Source organism: Lygodium microphyllum, chromosome 6 (assembly GCF_053477565.2).
Source record: "Lygodium microphyllum isolate KBCC chromosome 6, Lygodium_microphyllum_v1.1.10, whole genome shotgun sequence".
Lineage (NCBI taxonomy): Eukaryota > Viridiplantae > Streptophyta > Polypodiopsida > Schizaeales > Lygodiaceae > Lygodium > Lygodium microphyllum.
In genome coordinates, this window is record NC_141140.1 from 12,768,975 (window position 1) to 12,792,322 (window position 23,348).

Consider the following 23,348-nt stretch of genomic DNA (forward strand, 5'->3'; position numbering starts at 1 on the left):
TTAATATTCTAACACCGATTCGGGTTTCGACTCGAGTGGGCCAAGCAAAATAGGGCCAAGGGCCGATTCAACACAACATTAGTGAGTTTGGGAATCTCCCAATTCCCATTTTTTGAATACTAAAATGGTGGCACTTGGATAACATGCCCATAAGTTTCTCAAAATCATATGATGTGACCTATCATTGGAAAGCACTTGAAAATTGGAATCTATTGAGATATAGAGTGCTTGATTTGGAGTTATAGTGTTCACGTTATGACAAATCCAAAGATTTGACCACGTGTCCCAAACTTATGGGAAATTCCCATATTTTCCAATATGGTGTTATTCTGGGACGCGACCCAGAAGTGACCATTCGGACGGGCCGAGCGCGGCCCACGTCGATAGCGAGAGTTTGATTTCAATCATTTCTTGTGATTTACTCAATCGTATCAAGCACAAACCTCCAGATCCTATCTAGGGGGTAGGGGAAGGAATTCATATACCTGGATAGAGCGGCGGGCTCGTCAATGGTGCGATTGGATTGAATTGGGCGGTGGCTCACTCACACACACACACACTCTCTCTCTCACTGAAATGGTCATAAATGAGCTCTACCTTGGCCTCTTGGCTCTTATGCCCCTTCCCGGGTATGGTGTTGAAGCCCCCAATCACTCACTTGCCGATCTTAGGCATCACAAGCGAGCTTTTTGCCAAGTTTTGCATGATTTTTGCCCTGTTTTGCCCTGCTTTGCAATAGTAAACCCTACCCTTCTCCGGTGCGATTTCCTAATCTTAACCTACTCTTAATGCAACAAGAATCGAAAGCAAAGAACTGAACTAATTTCTCCATGTTTCCCAATCATCAAATAAACAAAATATATCAAAATACTTACTTGTTTTGGAGATAAAAAATACCCAAACTTCCTACCTATCTCAAGCTCTGTTTCGAGGATGAATCCCTTACTTCGATGCTCAATATGAGGTGCGCAAGTGCTCAAGCTTGAATCCGTTGGTCCCGGCAACGGAACCAAAATGTGGGAGCTTTCGCTCAACTGCCAAAACCCACGGACCGCTTATTGCTTCAAGCGTTCCAAGCGAGCTCTAATGGCTATCTCTCACCTAGCCGACGTGCCGTCGATCCTATGAGTGTAGTGAGCTTACCTTGATGCCGGTACGAGTTGCCTCCTCTCTCACACACACTGGTAGCTCTACGATCCTAGATGCAAGCTCAAGCATCCTCAAGCCTCCTCCACCTCCAAGCTCTATCCTCCCTAGCCGGGCGCGTAAGAAGAGAGAAGAGAAGAGAAGAAGAGAAGAGGAGATGGTGAAGAGCCTTACCCTCTTGATCCCTCACTCTCGCACACTCACTCCCTCACACTCTCACACTCCCTCTCTCAAGAGCACACACAACCAAGAAGATGAGAAGGAGAGAAGAAGAAGAAGACTCTTGTTGCCACACATCAAAAGAATGAGCTCTCATTCACTTTTTGAACTTTATGTATACAAACCCTAAAATCCCATGGGCACCCATTCCTTTTTTTACATGACTGGCCCTTGTGGCAAGGTCTTTTTTTCCATGTCCCTCTTCTAGCCTTATGCCTTTAGCCTACACCTGTCTAGTATTTCACAATTGGCACAGGAGGGAGCCTGGCGCTCTTTTACAAGAGTTTTTCGAGTTTTTTGAGGCGCCCTTCATTTAAAATTGCGCTTTTTTGCCCTGGCTTGGTTTTGGAGGTCACCTGCATGTTTTTGCTCTTTTTCCATGTTTATCTGCTTTTTTTCTTCCTTTTTCTGCCATCTTGACCTGGGGCCATCTTGATCTGGGGTTAACACAGCCCTTGCTCTACCATCTGACCGATTGACACCAAGTTCTTTGTAATAGATGGGATATGTAATACATCTGAAAGTCTCTTTGTCTTACCATCATGCAAGGACAAGGGAACTTTTTCAATGTGTGAAATTGGGTGGCATGAATCATCACCCATCTGCACATAACTTGTATTTTGCAAATCATGCATCTCTCCAAACCATTCTGCATGGCTGGTCATATGATTGGATGCACCTGAATCAACATACCAAACATCATCATGTGTTCCCTTTCCTGTAACAACATTCAACATATGCTGCATAATAAACAAACATTCATTTTTGTCTTCATTCTGTCATGAAGACGATGCATAGTTTCCTTGCTGCAACTTACCACTGCGAATATCATCTTTCTTAGCATAACATTGGGCTGCAATATGACTTGTTTTGCCACAGCAGTGACACACAATACCAGAGTTGTTAGAATCTCTGTTCTGCCATCCACCTCTTCCTCTAAAGCTCCCCCTGCCTCTAAAGTTACCACGACCTCCTGAAACCTGCATATCTCCGAATTGCTAATTCAATCTGTTTTGCTAGTTGTTACTACCACGTCCTGTACCACGGCCTCTTGAAGAGGACCTACTACATCCCCTTCCTGAACTGGAGTAGAAAGCTTGGACCTATTCACCACTTTTTTTAGATGTCTCACTCTGCATGTTGATCTCTTCAGTGATCATAAGGGAGATCAACTCATCGAAATCTGGAAATGGCTCCAAGCCTTTTCATTGTTAAGTCCACCCAAGGTAGTTGACACTAAATCATCATCATCAGGCATTGCATCAATCACTGCCAAGGCATCTGCAATGCTCCTTATCTTCAGTGCATACTCATTGATAGACATCTTCCCTTTCTTCAATGTATTCAACTCTTGCTTGAGTTGAATCTTTCATGCCTTTGTATTTACGAAAAACATACTTTCAAGTATGGTCTAAGCTACATATGAATTCTCTGCATTTCTAATATTTCCCAGCATATTATTGTCAATTACTACAGATAGCCAATACATGACCTTTTTGTCTTTTGCATTCCATTCCTTCCGTGCCTTTGTCTCTTCTGCAATTGGAGGATCACTCACCTCCGGCTCCTTTTCTTCACCTGAAACAACTCGTAGAGGCCTTTTCCAATAAGGAAGTTCATGACACGGAACTTCCATGAAGGGTAGTTGTTCTTGTCAATCTTCTCAATGATGGGGTTTCCACTGTTCTCTGCCATTGTCACAAAACTAATACCAAACAACAAGAAAATCTTCTACAACCCTCGACCTGTAGTGCATAACAATACACCACACAGCCTTTTTCACTGTCTGCTCAACAATACATGCAATCTGAACCAGTTTGCAAATAAACATTGTGTTTATTTGCTGGTAAATACCTTTGAGCTTACAGATCTGTAATTTGTAACCTGTGCACTTGTATACGGCAGAAAGCTGAAATTGCAGGATACCTTGCGAGTCTAAAACGAGGCCTGGAATGACCTCGGATGGCCAAAATAGCAACAGAATATCCCTTAAGGGCTTATTTGCAGAATACACAGCGCTCTTCGCGCACATCAAATCTCACTGCAATATGAGATTTTTGCTCTGCCCTGCTTCCGGTGCCTCCACAGGCACTGTCCAAGAGAAGAAGTAGAGAATGGAAGAGCTTCTTACCCGTTGCTTTCTTGCTCGAATCTTTGGCTCCTCTCCTTCGCTTTAGCCTTCAAAACCAGCCTCAATCAGTGGTGCAGCTTTGATACCATCATATCGTGAATCACGTGGTGGGGGGACTTGCTCAAGATGCTGCGTCGAACACACACAGAATGCATAAGGAGAAGCTCACTCAAGAGACAAGAAGAGAGATGGAGGCCAAAACGTTTTCTTGCTGGTTTCTTCTTCTTCTTATTCCACACACTTTACAATGTACACAAAGTATAGATAAGATACAAGATAAAGGAAAGTGGCCTACTAAGTCAAACAATGCATAACCGACTACACTAGTCGACTGGCGCTATAACTATGCCAGCTGTAAATAGGTGTAACAACCTGAATATAATAAGTAATGAGTCAGTGGCCATGTGAGAGTCATAATGACCACCGATGTGCTAAGTGTAGACGTGTGGACCCATCTAACCAGGCGGTCCATCATTAATATCCGCATGTGTTGAGCTCATCATCTCAACACTACTCAAGGCATCGGCAACAACATTCTCTTTTTCGGGTTGATATTGGATAAGTGGGTGAAAGCTTTGAATAAAAGCAGCCCATTTAATATGACGGTTAGAGATTTATGGTTGACTAAGGAGATGTTTGATACTTTGCTGGTCAGTTTTGATTATGAATTCAGATCCCATTAAATAGTGTTTCCATTGACGTAAAGCTTGTACTACTGCTAGCAATTCCTTATCATAGGTAGAATACTTGAGTTCAGATGTTTTAAGTTTGCAGCTAGAGTAGGCTATGGGATGTAAATCTTGCATAAGGATAGCTCCTATTCTAGATCCACTAGCATCAGTGATTACTAGGAAGAATGGTCTATTAAAATCAAATAGTTGCAATATATGGGCATGTGTTAAGGCATGTTTCAATAAATCAAAAGACTTTTGTTGATTATCAGACCAATGATACACAATACCGTTCTTTAATAATTTTGTCAAAGGCAATGCAAGCAATGAAAAATTTATCACAAATTTTATGTAAAAGCTAGCAAGACCTAAGAAAGAACGTAATTCATGCACAGTTTTAGGTATCGACCAATTCAAAATTGCTTCTATCTTTTTAGGATCAACTTTAATACCGACAGATGAAACAATATGTCCTAAGTATTCAATGTGGGTTGGAACAATTCGCTCTTTTCAAGATTAGCATATAATTAATTCTCTTTCAATAATTTGAAAACCAAAGATAGATGTTCACAATGCTCATTCTCATCCTTACTGAAAACCAATATGTCATCAAAGAAAACAATTACACAATGCTGATTCTTCAAAAATATGCGATTCATCATACGACTGAATGTGGCTGGTGCATTAGTTAGACCAAAAGGCATAACAAGGAATTCATAATGTCCAAATTGTGTTCTAAATGCAGTTTTGAAAATATTAGATGTATCCAATCGTACTTGATAGCATCCAGATTTAAGATCTATCTTGCTAAATATTGTGGCCCCTTATAGTTTATCTACGAGGTCATCTACCCTAGGGATCAGATATCTATTCTTGACAGTAATCTTGTTTAGTGCACGATAATCAATGCACATCCTAAAGGTGTTATTTTTCTTTTTAACTAATAGGACAGGTTCACCAAAAGGAGAACTACTGGGCCTAATGAGTCCTCAGGTTAACAAATCTTCAACTTGGGTTTGAATTTCTTTCTGTTCAATTTGATTATGTCGATAAGCCACTTTACATGGTGGTCAAGAACTTGGAATTAAGTCTATTTTATGATCTTCAGAATGTGTAGGTGGTAAGTTAGCAACAAAACAATCTTTAAATTGTGAAAGAAATTGTGCATGTCTAGGATACATCTGATTTCTTCAATTTGATTCACCCATATTAAGTAGAATTTGCTACCTTTTCTTAATTCATGTTTAGCCTGTGTGTGACTAAGCAATGGAAAATTATCTAAAGTGTGTGTACCATGTAATGTGATTTGTTTTCCGTTAGAATGAATCTTCATTGAATACGTGGAATAATCTATATCGGGATTATATTTATGTAATATTTCTACAGCAAAATATTAAAGGACCTAGATCCCGTGCAAAAGCGACTCAAAGTAATCTCCTGCAACACAAAAAAACTTTGGGCTAAGTGCTTCATCCGGGTGCATTAACAAACACCAGCCCCACGTCATGTATAGGAAGCCGTGGCTCAAAATCTATAGTTCACCGCGGGAACACCCCTTCAAGGGAAAAGGGATAAAGGATTATTTGCAATTTTTGTAAAAAACTCCCTCCCCTTCAGCCGTTGCATGTTGGGGAGAGGAACTATGAGCTGGAGTTGTGGAGGGGCATGAAGAGGAGGGCATGCACCCTGCCACTTGTGTGGCCACCCCTCACCTTCACCCTATATATGAACCCCCCCTCCCCAAGCTAGAGGGGGGATTGATCGTGCTGCCGCCTTGAGGAGCTGCCCACCACCTTCTGCCTGCCGCCGCCGCCACGCTGCCGCTACCGTCGTCATCATCATCATCATCATCATCATCATCATCATCATCATCATCATCATCATCATCATCTTCACCGTCGTCATCCTCATTATCTTCTCCATCCCACATCATCCCCCTATTTCTTCCAGAAGGTTGGAAGCTTCCCTAGGCCTAGTTCACACGTGCCTCCCTGATTTTTTTTAAAACCATGTCTTGCAAGGCCTGTGTCCTGTGCGAAAGAGGAGATCTCGAACAAAGTGACTTCGAAACGCGTAAGTGAACCAAGGGAGAGTTGTTGAGACAAAATTTGCTGCATCAATGGCTCTAAAGCAAAAGTCGAGAGGAGCGTACGCGGGAGCTTCCACCAAAGTATGAGAGTGGACAATGCCCCGATATTGAATGTCCAGGTTCCAAAAATTAACCCCACATGGAAAGGATGCATTAAGCATGTTTTAATCCTCGTAGGGAAGTTTAAATGCATTGGGAAATTTATATACTCATTCGATCTACAAAGTTTAGTTGCATGTCGAGTATTTGCAATTGCTTGCACTTCCGTGGTCAAGGGTAGTTGCAATTCTAAACGTATGATGCATAACTTAAAAGATGATATCGTGCTAAGACCGCGTCCTTGTTGCATCGCAAAGGATAGAGCACATAACACATAATGCACTTATGTAATAAATTCCTGGCTGTGACTCGTGTATAAGACAATTATAGACGGCCATTAAATCATGTCCGAATAGTTGCAATGCATGGAAAGAATATATGTACTTTGCAAATCGCATGCGATGATAGTTACATTCTAGGTTGGGTTAAGTGTTAAAGGAAGGATTAAATCAATGATGGATTCATTGGTATCTGGTCATGAAAGAATGGTGCATCCATGCATGGAGTTCTTTTATTAAAGTTTGAATTTGGGAAAGGACGCATCTTCATTAAAATACTAGAGCTTGAATTCGATGCATCAACAGGGTTTATAAGAATAGCTCTGAATGTCAATTAACATCGCATAGGGCAAGGAAAGGAAAGATCATTATAGATCCTATAGTTGCATAAAGGCAAAAGGTCTATGGTCTTGAAATTGCATGGAATGATACATCTCACTCATCTTGCAGTTACTTACATCTTTTAGGGAAAGTATTTGCAAGTTTAGAAGAAAAGTATTTGTATCTTTAAAGGGAAGATCATCTTTAGTCGTGGGTTGGTTAGATTAACTAAGTAATTCACGTGTAAATGAGTAGCCTACATGAAATTCATAAAGATATGATTAGTTAGCATACTCAATGTGCTAGGTAGGGTTAAGTTATGTTAAAATTCTGCCTAGTATCGCACTTAGGATGCTGATTTAATATTTCTGATCCTAAAGGTCCTACCCATATTCTAAAAATGTTAGGATTGTCTAATCGCCCATGCAAGAATGATCTAGGGTTATCACCCTAAGGGTCAGTTGACCAAATACTAGACCTCCGCAAAAAATTTAGGAACCCTAGGGCCAAAACGTTTATCAAGCCTAGTAGGGTTAGGGTTTTGGATTGGGTTAATAGGACTCCCAGGCCCTACATCTTGATCAAAGGTATTCTTGATCAAGGAATACCGTGTGAAGAGAAAAATAGTCCCGCAAGTTAGGTGCTGACACCTATCTCGTGCAACAAGCGGTAACGTCATATGTTTTTGTGTCTAAATCACAAAATAGTATTGCTACTCCTTAGACCAAGTTTGGCGAGTTTTAATTGCAAGTTAAGTTTCATACAAATTGAGTAGTTGTCTTGTTTCAACACTCTTCCTTGAAGACGGATTTGTCAAGCCAGAGTAGTAATGAATTTCCAAGAAAGCAATTGACCAGCCAAGTTAGGGCGACGAGATGGCCTAGGATTTATTGTCTATAATTTAAGAAAACCTAAGGTAGAAACAATTTGGGTCAACAGGGTATAAACCCTAACCCAAGGAGAAAAAGGTAAACAAGCAATTCAGCTTACAAAACCCTTGGGATCTTGCCAAGTCACGATTGATCTAGGATCGAATGCTGGAAGCATTCAGGGAGAAGGAATCACACCTTAGCAGTTGGCCATACAAACGACCACTGGAATGCTCGTGATTGTACACTTAGGTGCACTGTTTGTACTTCTTTGCTCAAGGAACTAATTCAAGAAAGATAATTAATGCTTTAGGTTAAAAGCCTGGAGGAAGAGGCAGAATCAGTTACATCCGACTGTCTGCCTGACCCTATCCAAGGGGGTTGATAGCCACGCCGGGTATGTGGACTGAACCCGCCGTGAGAGGTCTCTTTGTGGGTGCTACTTGGAGCAGGAGGATGCTTAGGTGCCAGGGGAGGCTCTGGCTGTAAATCCCTTGTCTCCGGATCTTGCACAAGAGGCCGACGTGACTCGAGATGGGATCTTGAGGTCCGCATACTAGTCAACGGGCGGAACTTGGAATAGAGATCCCTTAGGATTGCTGGGATAGCCTTCGGGTAGGTTTATTTGATGAATTCCAAAGACTGATAAACAAAGATCAAATGTTGAAAAGGAACTTGCTTGAGATTGTTTTTCTATGTCAGTGCTTAAGTTACGTGAAGGAACCAATGATTAAAATTGGTTAATTAAGGAAGTTGTTTTTGCTTGCCAAACTAAATATGGTAGGTAATTAGATAACTAAAGCAACCCGAGGACAGTGCGGTGGACGTGACTCTGGGTCCGTCCTACGGAAGGGTGGTCCCGGTTGGCCGGGAACTTTTCTCAACGAAAATTGACAGCGAGGTAACAATGACCTAGAATCTATAGAGCTAGAGTCCCGATTTATGCTGTTTTAGGGGAACGAAATGGGACTATGTCTTATGGGCAGAGAGGTCGAGCTTCGCATCCCTCTCGTTTCCCATTCTCCTTGATCCAAGTGCAGTATAAATCCGCTTCGACCCTGATGTTCGTATGGGGGCTCGACGCTAGCTACCTCCTAGGAACTTGACCATTAGGAAAACCTTGATTTAGGTCGGTCGTAAGTGGGAATGGCCCGAATGCTTCCGCTTCATGGTAGACTTGGGACGACCTAGATTGCAAACCCTGTGACATTCCTTGTGAGTGCCGGGCGGCACTTTCTAGACTCTCTTCCTGATGGGCTGCTAAGACGTGTCCTACAAGTGGACAGGGGGAGATGTTATAGTTGGTATCAGAGCGAACCAACGGAATCTAATATTTACAAGGAAACTTAATGAGGGGAAGTAGAGCAATGTTGCCGATAAGAACATTTCCTTACTTACTTATGGGTATTGGGCTGCAAAGTCGCGAAGCATGGAATAAATTCTTGGTGTTCCAGATTATTTTATGACTGCAATGCGTACTCAACTCTGTTTCAGTACAGCTTATCATTCCCAAACTGATGGTCAAACAAAATGAGTCAGCCAAGTCATTGAAGATATGCTTAGGGTACACTGCTGTCACGAACCCAGAAAGTGGATTCAATATTTGCCACTGGTTGAGTTTTCCTACAATGCTTCTTACCAATAAAGCATTCAGATGACCCCTTTTCAAGCATTGTATGGGCACGATTGTCATAGTCCTTTGAGTTTTTCGGATCCAACCTTGAGGATTGAAGCTTCAAAGCAAATGCCGGAAGACATGGATGACCAAATCAAATCAATAAGACAAGACATCCAAGCTGCCAAGGACAGACAAAAGGCCTACGTAGACTTGAAACGTCAAGACAGATCCTTCGTTGAAGGTGATATGGTCTTCATTTGCGTACATCCAAAGAAGAGTTCCCTATCCTTGGGCGAATGTAAAAAGCTAAGACCAAGGTATTATGGACCCTACAAGATTCTCAAGTGCCTAGGGCCTAATGCTTACAAACTGCAACTCCCTGAAAACCTAAAAGTTCATAATGTATTCCATATCAGCCTATTGAAAAAGTATGTGCCTAACCCTAGCCATGTGCTTGATGATCAACAAGTTGTAATGCCGAGCCAAGGAGTCCTTGAGCTACGGCCTAACAGGATCTTAGATGTTAGGGAGAGGCATTTGAGATCTAGGACCTTGAGAGAATATCTCATCTAGTGGAAAGATTACCCCGAAGAGGATACCACTTGGATGGATGAAAGTACTCTCAACCAACAATACCCCCAGATCTTCTTGAGATGAGGACATCTCGATTCCTCTAAGGGGGAGAGAATGTAATATTTCTATAGCAAAATATTAAAGGACCTAGATCCCATGCAAAAGTGACTCAAAGTAATCTCCCGCAATACAAAAAAACTTTGGGCTAAGTGCTCCATCCGCGTGCATTAACAAACACTAGCCCCGTGTCATGTATAGGAAGTTGTGGCTCAAAATCCGTAGTTCACCTCAAGAACACCCCTTCAAGGGAAAAAGGATAAAGGATTATTTGTAAATTTTTTAAAAAACTCCCTCCCCTTCAACTGTTGCATGGCGGGGAGAGGGAGTATGAGCTGGAGTTGTGGAGGAGCATGGGGAGGAGGGCAAGAACCCTACCACTTGTGTGGCCATCTCCCCCCCCCACCTTCACCCTATATATGAAACCCCCCTCCCCAAGCTAGAGGGGGGATTGATCGTGCTGCTGCCCACCGCCTTCTGCCTGCCGTCGCCAAGCTGCCGCTGTCATGGTCATCATCATCATCATCATCATCATCATCATCATCATCATCATCATCATCATTGTCATCTTCATCGTCGTCATCATCATCATCTTCTCCATCCCATGTCATCCCCCTGTTTCTTCCAGAAGGTTGAAAGCTTTTATTGAAGCTTCCCTAGGCCCAGTTCACCTGTGCCTCCCCGATTTTTTTTAAAAATCATGTCTTCCAAGGCCTGTGTCGTGCACGGAAGAGATCTCGGACAGAGTGACTTCGAAATGCATAAGTGAACCAAGGGAGAGTTGCTGAGACGAAATCTGCTACGTCAATGGCTCCTAAGAAAAAATCGAGAGGAGCGCACGCGGGAGCTTCCACCCAAAGTACAAGAGTGGACAACACCCCGATATTGAATGCCCAAGTTCCAAAAATTAACCCCACATGGAAAGGATGCATTAAGCATGTTTTAATTCTCGTAGGGAAGATTAAATGCATTGGGAAATTTATATACTCATTCGATCTACAAAGTTTAGTTGCATGTCGAGTATTTGCAATTGCTTGCACTTTCGTGGTCAAGGGTAGTTGCAATTCTAAACGTATGATGCATAACTTAAAAGATGATATCATGCTAAGACCGCGTCCTTGTTGCATCGCAAAGGATAGAGCACATAACACATAATGCACTTATGTAATAAATTCCTGGATGTGACTCGTGTATAAGACAATCATAGACGGCCATTAAATGATGCCCGAATAGTTGCAATGCATGGAAAGAATATATGTACTTTGCAAATCGCATGCGATGATAGTTACATTCTAGGTTGGGTTAAGTGTTAAAGGAAGGATTAAATCAATGATGGATTCATTGGTATCTGGTCATGAAAGAATGGTGCATCCATGCATGGAGTTCTTTTATTAAAGTTTGAATTTGGGAAAGGACGCATCTTCATTAAAATAATAGAGCTTGAATTCGATGCATCAACGTAGGGTTTATAAGAATAGCTATGAATGTCAATCAACATTGCATAGGGCAAGGAAAGGAAAGATCACTATAGATCCTATAGTTGCATAAAGGCAAAAGGTCTATGGTCTTAAAATTGCATGGAATGATACATCTCACTCATCTTGCAGTTACTTACATCTTTTAGGGAAATTATTTGCAAGTTTAGAAGAAAAGTATTTGTATCTTTAAGGGGAAGATAATCTTTAGTCATGGGTTGGTTAGATTAACTAAGTAATTCGGTTGGTTAGATCATCTTTAGTCATGTGTTGGTTAGATTAGTTATGTATCTTTAAGGGGAAGATCATCTTTAGTCATGGGTTGGTTAGATTAACTAAGTAATTCGTGTGTAAATGAGTAGCCTACATGAAATTCATATAGGTATGATTAGTTAGCATATGATGGCCACCTCAATGTGCTAGGTAGGGTTAAGTTATGTTAAAATTCTGCCTAGTATCGCACTTAGGATGCCGATTTAATATTTCTGATCCTAAAGGTCCTACCCACATTCTGGAAATGTTGGGATTGTCTAATCGCCCGTGCAAGAATGATCTAGGGTTCTCAACCTAAGGGTTAGTTGACAAAATACTAGACCTCTGCAAAAAATTTAGGAACCCTAAGGCCAAAACGTTTATCAAGCCTAGTAGGGTTAGGGTTTTGGATTGGGTTAATAGGACTCCCAAGCCCTACATCTTGATCAAAGGTATTCTTGATCAAGGAATACCGTGTGAAGAGAAAAATAATCCCGCAAGTTAGGTGCTGACACCTATCTCGTGCAACAAGCGGTAACGTCATATGTTTTTGTGTCTAAATCACAAAATAGTATTGCTACTCCTTAGACCAAGTTTGGCGAGTTTTAATTGCAAGTTAAGTTTCATACAAATTGAGTAGTTGTCTTGTTTCAACACTCTTCCTTGAAGACGGATTTGTCAAGCCAAAGTAGTAATGAATTGCCAAGAAAGCAATTGACCAGCCAAGTTAGGGTGACGAGGTTGCCTAGGATTTATTGTTTATAATTTAAGAAAACCTAAGGTAGAAACAATTTGGGTCAACAGGGTATAAACCCTAACCCAAGGAGAAAAAGGTAAACAAGCAATTCAGCTTACAAAACCCTTGGGATCTTGCCAAGTCACGATTGATCTAGGATCGAATGCTGGAAGCATTCAGGGAGAAGGAATCACACCTTAGTAGTTGGCCGTACAAATGACCACTGGAATGCTCATGATTGTACACTTAGGTGCACTGTTTGTACTTCTTTGCTCAAGGAACTAATTCAGGAAAAATAACTAATGCTTCAGGTTAAAAGCTTGGAGGAAGAGGCAGAATCAGTTACATCCGAGTGTCTACCTGACCCTATCTAAGGGGGTTGATAGCTGTGCTGGGTACGTGGACCGAACCCGCCGAGAGAGGTCTCTCCGTGGGTGCTACTTGGAGCAGGAGGACGCTTGTGTTCCAAGGGAGGCTCTGGCCATAAATCCCTTGCCTCCCGATCCTACATACGAGGCCGACGTGACTTGAGATGGGATCTCGAGGCCCACATACTAGTCAACGGGTGGAACTTGGAATAGCGATCCCTGAGGATTGCTGGGATAGCCTTCGGGCAAGTTTATTTGATGTATTCTAAATACTGATAAACAAAGATCAAATGTTGAAAATGAACTTGGTTGACATTGTTTTTCTCTGTCACTGCTGCTTAAGTTACGTGAAGGAACTAGTGATTAAAATTGGTAAATTAAGGAAGCTATTTTTGCTTGCCAAACTAAATGTGGTAGGTAATTAGATAACTATAGCAACCCAAGAAAAGTGCAGTGGACGTTTACTCTGGGTCTGTCTTATGGAAGGGTGGTCCTGGTTGACCGGGAACTTTTCTCAAAGGAAATTGACAGCGAGGTAACAATGACCTAGAATCTATAGAGCTAGAGTCCCGATTTATGCTGTTTTAGGGGAACGGAATGGGACTATGTCTTATGGGCAAAGAGGTCGAGCTTTGCATCCCTCTCGTTTCCCATTCTCCTTGAACCAAGTGTAGTATAAATCGGCTTCGACCCTGATGTTCTACAACAAGTGGTTCGTCTGGGGGACTCGACGGTAGCTACCTCCTAGAAACTTGACCATTAGGAAAACCCTGATTCAGGTCGGTCCTAAGTGGGAACGACCGGAATGCTTTCGCTTTGTGCAAACTCGGGAAGACCTAGATCGCAAACCCCGTGACATTCCTTGTGAGTGGCGGGCAACACTTTCTAGACTCTGTTCCCGATGGGCTGCTAAGACATATCCTACAAGTGGACAGGGGGACACGTTACAATTTATGACGCCAAGGCATTCCTAAGATAATGTCACTAGATTGCAAAGGCATAACTAAGAAATTTTTGCGCTCACCATAATTGCCAATTTTAATTTCTAAGTCATGAATTTATTGTGTTCCATTGTATCTAGTACCTAAAAGTGCAGCCTTGATGCGATAATGAGTTGAAACAGTATGTAGATTCAATTCTTTGACCAATTTTGCAGAAATAAAATCGTGTGTGCTCCCGTCATCATGTAAAAAAACTTTTCTTTACCATGCACAAGATATTTCATTGTTAATAAAGAATAAGGATTTGGCATACCTGGTAAAGTATTTGAAGTAGTACCGATATCATCTTCGTCTTCCATGAAATCAGGCATTTCTTCATGGCCTTCATCTTCGGTCACTCCCAAGTAGTTGATGTGAATAATTGGATTTTTGGATTGATAATTCACCGCTAGATGTCCAGGTTGATGGCACTTGTAGCAGACTATAGGTTTGGCATTGGAACATTATTGGTACTAGCTGGAAGTTTAGGTATGTTGGGATTTGGCTGGAAAGATGGCTTAGGATTTGGATTTGTATTTAATGGTAAAGCAAGGGGTCGTATCCAGGATTTATGGAAACAAGATGGAACAAAGCGATTTTGAATGAATATTTGAAAGTTAGAATTGAATTACTTTGTAGTGAAGTTACCGTTAGTTGGGAATTGTTGTGGTCGCTTCTCTCGTCCTCAAATTTTGTCTTCAGCATCATGGGCCAAAGAAATCACATCCTTGAGAGTGGTTGGCTTGAACATGTTCACCTCCGCATAAAAGAGGTACATCTTTGAGCATTCGTAGTTGCAATAAGGCATTCCAAAAATGCTCATATATTGTGAAATAGGCTCACGATCTCTTTGTTGCAGAAGATCCCATTGTTTGATTGCTTTTTTGTGAAATTGAGGTGGAAGAAAATTCTGCAAAAAATTATTTTGAAAAGCCTCCCAAGTAGTAGGACAATCAATACTTTTGCGGACAGCAGTCCACCATAGTGATGCTTTGTCCACTAAATGGTTAGTGACACACTTGAGTTTGTCCTTTTCGGCATACTGTTCTTCATGGAAATAATCATCAAATTGTTTGATAAGCGTGAGAACAGTCTTTCCATCATGTGGCCCATTAAAAGTACGGAATTTGAAATTTCTTTTACTTATCTTGGCTTCTTTCTTGATAGATTGTGCTTCGAGTGTCGCATCAATCATACATCGTATAACATCTTTGGGTTGTGGTCCATCTTGATCAACAATAGATCATTGAAGAGTGGCTAGTTGAGCTTACAAAGTTTGACGTGCTCTTCATTTCTCTTAAAGCTGCATCATAATTAGGTCCAATTTTATCTCCACCATTGGTTTTGGTAAATCACCTTTGGCCATAAAATCTTCCATATTTTGATCGGTCATCCTACAAAATTTCAAACAACCTCACACACTCGAAATCTTATTAGTGGGATAAGCGTAGCTCAAAGTTGGGTTTACAAGGCTTGCTTCTCTTTTTTTAAAATGACTTTTTTTGCAATCTTTCTTATTTTTGCGGGTACGGTAATTGATAAAATCCTTCTTCCAAGCAAAAAAAAAAAAAAAAACTATGTGTATCAGTTTGCTTGCTGGAAACTGTCTCTGTCAGAGTGCATGCACGAACAGGGGCTTGCTAAGGCTTTCAATGGTAGTTCAGGATAAGCTTGGTATGAATGCCCGCTAAGGAGGAATTTAGATTGAATTTTGAAGCTTTAGAAATATTTAAATCCTTAAGCTTGAGAAAATATTATTAGAATTTAACTTGACGATCAGGACGGCGGCATATACTGGTCGCGATCATCACCAATGAGGACGTCTTGCCGTCGCAAACGACTAAATTTTGGGGCTTAAGCTTTTATTAAGCTTTATTAAGCTTATAAGCTAAAAGTTAATGATAATTTCTTATCTGCTTCTCCGAGTATGAAATGACTTGCAAAGGAGCTTGGGAAGTGGTCCTCCGCCGTTTTCATGATTTGATGGCACAGTAGGGGGTTCTTCACTGCCAAGAACACGCGAGTATTGACAGATCGTCACGAGACTGACTATAGAGCCCGTTCATTCCAAGAGCTCCATCTTTGTGTGAGATGGTAAGCGATTGGAAGCCCTTGATCTCAGCTTTGCTTTGATACCACTGATGCACAAATCAGATGTTGTACGCATACGTAGCGAGAGCCGGAAGATCCCCAAGAACAAAAGATCTCTACTAAAGCTCAAAAAGCAAGAAGATAGACTTGCACGACATGAAGAAAAAAGACAAATTGGGTACAATCTCCCCCCATGCCTTGTGTGAGCGCTTCGCAAGGCATGTATTTATAAATTTCTTCATCTCAAAGCTAAAAAATAGCCCAATTTTACAATAAACATGCTTTAGCTTTTGTGTTTGCTTTTGTCCAAATAAAGAATAAAGCCATTGGGCTGCCCAAGAGCTAGGCTGTGCCCAAATACAATGTCCAATAATGCAATATTTAAATCGTACACCCATGCACATACAAAATAATAAATATTTATCAAACACTTCAATAAATAAGTGTGTCTAAATAAATATTAGCACCACGCCTTTAATAATAAGACGTGCACCCATCAAAAATGATAATTTCTTGTAGGTAATTTCAATACACGCGATCACCCAGTGCTTTGCTCACTTGACGTTGAAACTGTCTCAGAGTTTCTAGCATTTGTCTCCTCTCTGGTCGAGCTCTTGGAGCTTCTCTCTTTAAGTTGGTTGTCTACTCTGATTGCCTCATCAAAGACCCTAGCTAGTGCATCTCACTGCAAGCTTAAATTGCCTACTAAGGACATGTAGAGTTTCTCACTTTGTATCCCATTGATAAAGACTATGGAGATCGCTCTTTTGGTAGGTTGCTCACCAGTTGGGATCCTCTTGAAGAGACTCCGCATGTGGGTGACGTAGTCTCTGATATCCTCGTCGTTTTTCTTAGCTTTCATTAGCTACATCAGAAGGTTATCAGAGTACCCAGGCTCAGAGAATCTCTTAATAAAGATACTCTTGAGGTTGTTGAATTCAATCTGCTCTCAATAGCATCCAGACTAGTGTATCAGGTTCTATCCTTATCTCCTCAGGATAGATGAAAAGCTTGTGAGCACAAAGTAAGATCGGTGAGGCCGTTGGCCTCACAAACTTGCTCAAATTGCTCTACGAAGCTATATGGGTCATCGTTCGACTGGTACTTGTCTAGTTTCTTAGCCACAACAAGGATTCTTGATTGGCTCTTAGAGCCTTGGTTAACTCCTAGTCATGCAAGCAACGAGGTTGCCATAATAGTAGCGCTCTACTCTGCTGATGAGTTGTCTAGTAGTCATTTCATAAGAAGCTCGCTCAATGTGAGATCGCCTTCCAGCGTTTTTTCCTTTTTGCATCAAGTCCTATCCTATTTCTGCTTACTAGGTCTAGCACTTGTTGAATCTTGCGCATTTCTATGTTCTATTGCAAGATTCTGGCTTGTTGTTCCTGATTGTATGCCACTATGCCTTGCAAAGCTTCCCATGCTAGTTTTGAGGTTCGCTATGATATCCTTGGATGGCCTACCATGGTGGTCCATTTGTTAGAAGTCAAGCTCTCCTGTCTGTCCGTCTTTATGTATGACCGACATCTGTGACAGCTAGTGTGTAGCTGTCTGCATGTGACTACATTGAATAAGTCGGTTTAGCTAGTCGGTGACCTGACTAGAGTTAGTCAGTGAGTTAGTCAGTCTAGTTACACTTACACTAGGTTACTCTTTGTAGTGTGAGTATGACTCTAGTGTTGAATAAATGAAAGAGAAGAAGAAGAACCCGATGGTTCTTTGTTAGCTCTATCCCTATCTCTCTCTCCCCTCTTTCAACATGGTATCAGAGCGGGACTTGGTGGACTCCGTGAAGCTGGAGGAAGTGAAGAGGACCTGACTTAGTTTTTTCCTTGCATAAAACAAGCTGCCATTGTGGGCTGCAGGTGAGCATTTGTTCATTGCATACTCCAGGATGAATATCAGTGCTTGTGCCTTGTTGGGAGCCTTGAGGAGGCCAAGAAGACCACATCAGAGTGTGTATCACTCACTACAATCATCATCATCTTCAGAAGTGTGCTGAAATTCAGGTTTGCAGGCAGCGTGAACTGTGCCTATTTGCTGTCATCATTTGTTGGGCTGCACTTCATCAAATGCTAGTGTCTTTGGCCATCAAATGCTTAGTTATGTCATGTATGAAGTGCTTTGAGATTGCAAGAAGCAAATGCTTGGCTTTGAGCTTTGACATGAGCTGAGATCAGAGTGGGCAGATCTGAAAAAAAGGCTAGCACTACTGTATACACAGCATACATGGTATATACAACACATTGAAGAGCTTTGGAAGCTCTTTGACAAGCCCAGAAGCACTCTTGGAGCATAGGTATATGCTGGAGGTCATATGTACCTGTTGTGATCCATTGCAAGCTGATTTTGGTAACTGAAATACTCAGATGTGGAGCATTTTAGACAGTCTGAAAACTGTCATTTAACATGGACAGCAAGCATTTGTTCTTTACTGAAGCATAGTGTGACATTTGGTGACATCTATGAGATGTATGTACTGACATATGTATGTCAGAATGTTCATGCGTTGAGAAAAACATTAAGTGCTACTGAATGCTAAAATTTTTGGAGCTGAAGCAAATACAATCTCGTCTTTTTGGCTGAATACAAATTGCAGAAGTAATGCATGACTTTGCTCATTAGAGACAGACAGTCTATGGTCACTACATAGTCATGCATTGAGCTTGTCATAATGGAGCAAATGTATGGTTTGGTTTGAAGACACTTTAAAGTGGTTTGAAGTTGGTTATGCTGGTTTTTGGTTGACTGCAACCTACAAACAATACTGTTGACACTTGTACTTGCTAATTATGCATTGTTTCGTGCTTCTATGCTCATGTCTGGAGTGATATATGTACTTGCAGTCATCTAAGAAGACTTGGGACATATATGACATGTGTGCATGTTGTTTTTGGCATTGAAAGTGTTGCTCTTAATCACAGTTTACATGTTTAGACTGCATGTTTTTGGACCCTAGCAGTGGATTTGCAGGAGTTCAATCTGAAGCAAGTACAGGGCATATATATTGATAGTTATTTCTACGAGCTGGACAACTTGATTGTGGACTGTTTTGGGCTGATACTGGGCTGAAATTTACTGGTTTTTTACTGCAATTAATTGCAGAAAACTGTCATCAACTGTAGTGGACTGAACTTAGTCCTGAACTTAGTCAGTCGGACTTATTGACTTGCATGGAGTCAGGCATTTGACATACAGTCTGTTGCATCATGGCTAATGCACATGGGACTGATAATATCACACAAATAGTTGGAGAAAAGCTAGACAACAAAAACTTTGCATTATGGAAATTCAGAATGAAAAATTTTCTGGTTGGCAGAGGATATTGGGACTTATGCACAGGAGATGAAGCAGCTCCTGAATTGCCTGAAGCAAATGCAACAAATGAACAGAAGAGAGCTCACAGGTTATGGACTGAAAGAGCATGTAAGGTACTACATTGGTTTTCACTATATATATCCAATGCTATGGCTATTCAAATCACTGGCTGTGAGTCTCCGAAGGATGCTTGGGATATATTGATGAGAAATCATGAAACCATGACACATGCACGGAAGATCTAGTTGAAACAACAGTTCAATAATATGTCTAGAAATGGCAAGAGCATGTAGGTGTATACCACGGAGATCAAGACCATAGCTGGTCAGTTAGCTACCATTGGTTCAAGGGTATCAGAAGATGATATGATTGCTGTTGCATTGAATGGTTTAGGGAAAGAATACAAAGCATTTGACACTTCCATCTCAGTTAGAGCAGACCCCTTGACTGGGAAGGACTGTTGCATTGTTGCTGCATGAGGAGGTCAAACTTGGCCTAAATATAGGTTCCAGTGCCTCTCAGAGCACAGACACTGTGTTATACTCTAGCCAGCGTGGCAGAGGAAGCAGAGGCCGTGCTTCATATCGAGGTCGTGGCGACACTTGTAATGCCTATGGACAGCAGCAGCAGTAGGGAAATTGGCATGGTGCCAATACACAAGGCCAACGAGGATCTGGTGGCTTTAGAGGCAGGGGGAGATCACCTCGAGGAAGAGGAGGTAGATCTGGATCTTGGCAGTCTTCTGATCAGTCCAACAGGGACAAAGATTGCCATTATTGTGGCAGGTATGGGCACATAGCGAAGGAATGCTACAAAAAGCAGAATGACATGAAGGCAAAAGGGAAACAGCATGGGCATTATGCATCCTCTAGTGGTGGTCAGGATGATCAGGTTGATAGACTCTTTGCCATGTAGAGCATGTGTCCAAGACTGCGTCAAGGCAGAATAGAGATGACAGGTGGTACATTGACTCTGGTGTGACAAACCACATGACTCCGCATGGAGAGTGGTTTGATGAGATGGTTGCAGGTACACATGGTCATGTATGTACTGGGGATGACACCCAACATGACATAAAGCATAAAGGGATTGTTCCATTGATGATGCCTGATGGCAAGCAGAAAGACCTGCATGATGTCTTACATGTACCGACCATAACGAAGAATTTGTTGTCTGTGGGTCAAATGGCAGAACAGAATTTGCAAGTGAGGTTTAACAAGAATGGATGCTTCATTGAGGAGTATGGAAATGGCTGCAAGCTAATTGCCAAGGGCAGAAGGGATGGCAGGATGTTTACTTTGGAAGCGATCATTCCTGAACTTAAAGCAGCTATGTTTGATCATGATGAGAGTGCCATCAGAGATGTAGAGATTTGACACAAGAGAATTGGACATGTAAATGTACAGAAGCTGAAATCCATGCAGCAGAAGGCAGTCGTACTTGGATTGCCAAAATTCAAGTATAATGACTTTGGGCATGTGTGTCCTGCATGTCAGTTTGGGAAGCAGGCACGATTTCCTTTCATGAGACATGTACAAAACGACACTAGGCCTTTGCAGTTGGTGCACTCTGATGTCTGGGGACCGTCGCATAATGCATCTTTTGGAGGTGCACGGTACTATGTCTCATTTATTGATGATTTCAGCCAGGTACACTTGGCTGTACGTTTTGAAGCATAAAGATGAGGTGTTTGAAGTCTTTAGAGATTTTAAAAAACATGTTGAAAATGAACTTGGCTGCTACATATCATGCTTGAGATCAGATGGAGGAGGTGAATATGTATCCAAAGAATTTGACAGATATCTTGCCAAGTATGGGCCAAGTATGGGATCAGAAGGCAGCTCACATGTAGCTATATACCGCAGTAGAACGGTGTTGCAGAACGAAAGAACAGAGTCTTAAAGGAGTCAGCAAGAGCTACGCTAAATGAGAAGTGTTTGCCTAATGCCTATTGGGCTGAAGCAGTAATGACTGCAGTTTATGTGCTGAATCACACTCCTATAGCAGGAATACATGCAGTCACCCCTTATGAGAAACTGTATGGTCATAGACCTGACATCAGGCACTTGAAAGTCTTTGGATGTATTGTGTATGTGCATATACTAGATGAGAAGAGGAAGAAATTGGATCCTAAGGCAGTGAAGAGTGTATTTTTGGGATATGCTCAGGAACGGAAAGCATACAAGTGTTATATACCTTCTACGCATGAGACACTCATCAACAGAGATGTAGTCTTTGATGAGTTAGCATCGTGGTATGGGAATCCGGTTGTGATGCCTACTGATGGAGCACCTAGTATGAATCATGCTAAAAATGCTCCTGCAGAGAGTACTTCTATGAGTGGTCAGACAACAGATGTATCTTCCGCAGTGAGTCCTTGGTCAGGACGCTTACGGAACCGTAATTCTACATCCACTGACACTGATATGTCAGTGAGGGGGAGAAATCACAAGGGAAAAGGAAAAGAAAAGGTTTTTGAGGATGTGAGGACTACTTACAACAGGCTATGAGTCATCGAGCAGTGACAGCTTAGACAGCGAACTGGGGATTCCGTCTGTTATGACGCCAGGTGCTAGGCAGAGCCGTTATGTGCCGCCTCATGAGAGGCAAGCTCAGAGTGAGCCACAACTCAGGAGATCAGAGAGGATCAGGAGACCTGTTGATAGGTTTACGTACACTGGTTACGCTGCAAAGCACTATGCTTACATGACAAAAGTGATGGAGATCAAAGAACCAAGTACTTATGCTGAAGCAGTAAAGGATGAAAATTGGTGCAATGCTATGGACGAAGAGATGAATGCCTTGGCTGAAAATCAGACTTGGGATCTGATGCCACTACCTGATGGGAAAAAGACCATTGCTTGCAAATGGGTCTATAAAATCAAATGTAATTCTGATGGCAGTGTGGAAAGATACAAAGCCAGGCTGGTTGCTAAAGGATATGCTCAACAGTATGGATTGGATTATGATGAAACATTCAGCCCGGTTGCAAAGATGGCAACCATACGTACAGTAATTGCCTTGGCTACTGCAAAAGGCTGGAAATTGCAGTAGATGGATGTTAAGAATGCATTCCTCAACGGTGATTTAGCAGAGGATGTATATATGGTTCAGCCGGAAGGGTATGAGCACCCTGATTTTAAGCATTATGTGTGCGGGCTGAAAAAGGCACTGTATGGGCTGAAGCAGGCTCCGAGAGCCTAGCATGCTAGGATCAGTAGCTACTTGCAGAGCCTTGGATTTGTTGTTGGCAAGGTTGATCACAACCTGTTCACAAAGAAGACTGACAGTGGCTTGATAGTGCTGGTCATATATGTTGATGACCTGATAATTACTGGAGATGATGACATGGGAATTCAGCATGCAATGAAGATGCTGAAATCTGAATTTGACATGAAAGATCTAGGAGATCTGAAGTATTTCTTGGGTATTGAAGTTGTACCAGCTGAAAATGGTTTATGGCTGATGCAGAAGTACTATGCCATGGAAATGCTTAAGAAGTATGGCATGGCTGAATGCAAACAATTGGATACACCTCTGGATATGAATGTAAAGCTAGACATGAACACTTGGGCTGAAGTTAAAGATGTGACTATGTACAGGCAGATGGTTGGCAGTCTGATTTACTTAACCATCACTAGGCCTGACTTGAGCTATGCTGTAGGGCTGATAAGCCAGTTTATGCAAAAGCCGAGGAAGCCACACTTGGATGTAGTTAGACGCATCATGAGGTATGTTAAGTCCACTATAGACTATGGGCTGTTCTATGTCAGAGATAAGCCCTTGACACTGATTGGATACATAGATGCAGATTGGGTAGGATGCTCATTTGACAGACGGTCTACGAGTGGCTATGCATTTGGCTTTGGTAGCGGCATGATCAGCTGGAGCAGTAAGAAGCAACCTACGGTTGCTTTATCCAGTACTGAGGCTGAGTACAGGGGAGCTGCATTGGCAGCATGTGAGATTGCATGGTTGCTCAAGCTTATGGCTGACTTGGATATGCAGGTTGATGCTCCAGTGACACTGTTATGTGACAATCTCAGTAGTGTACTCC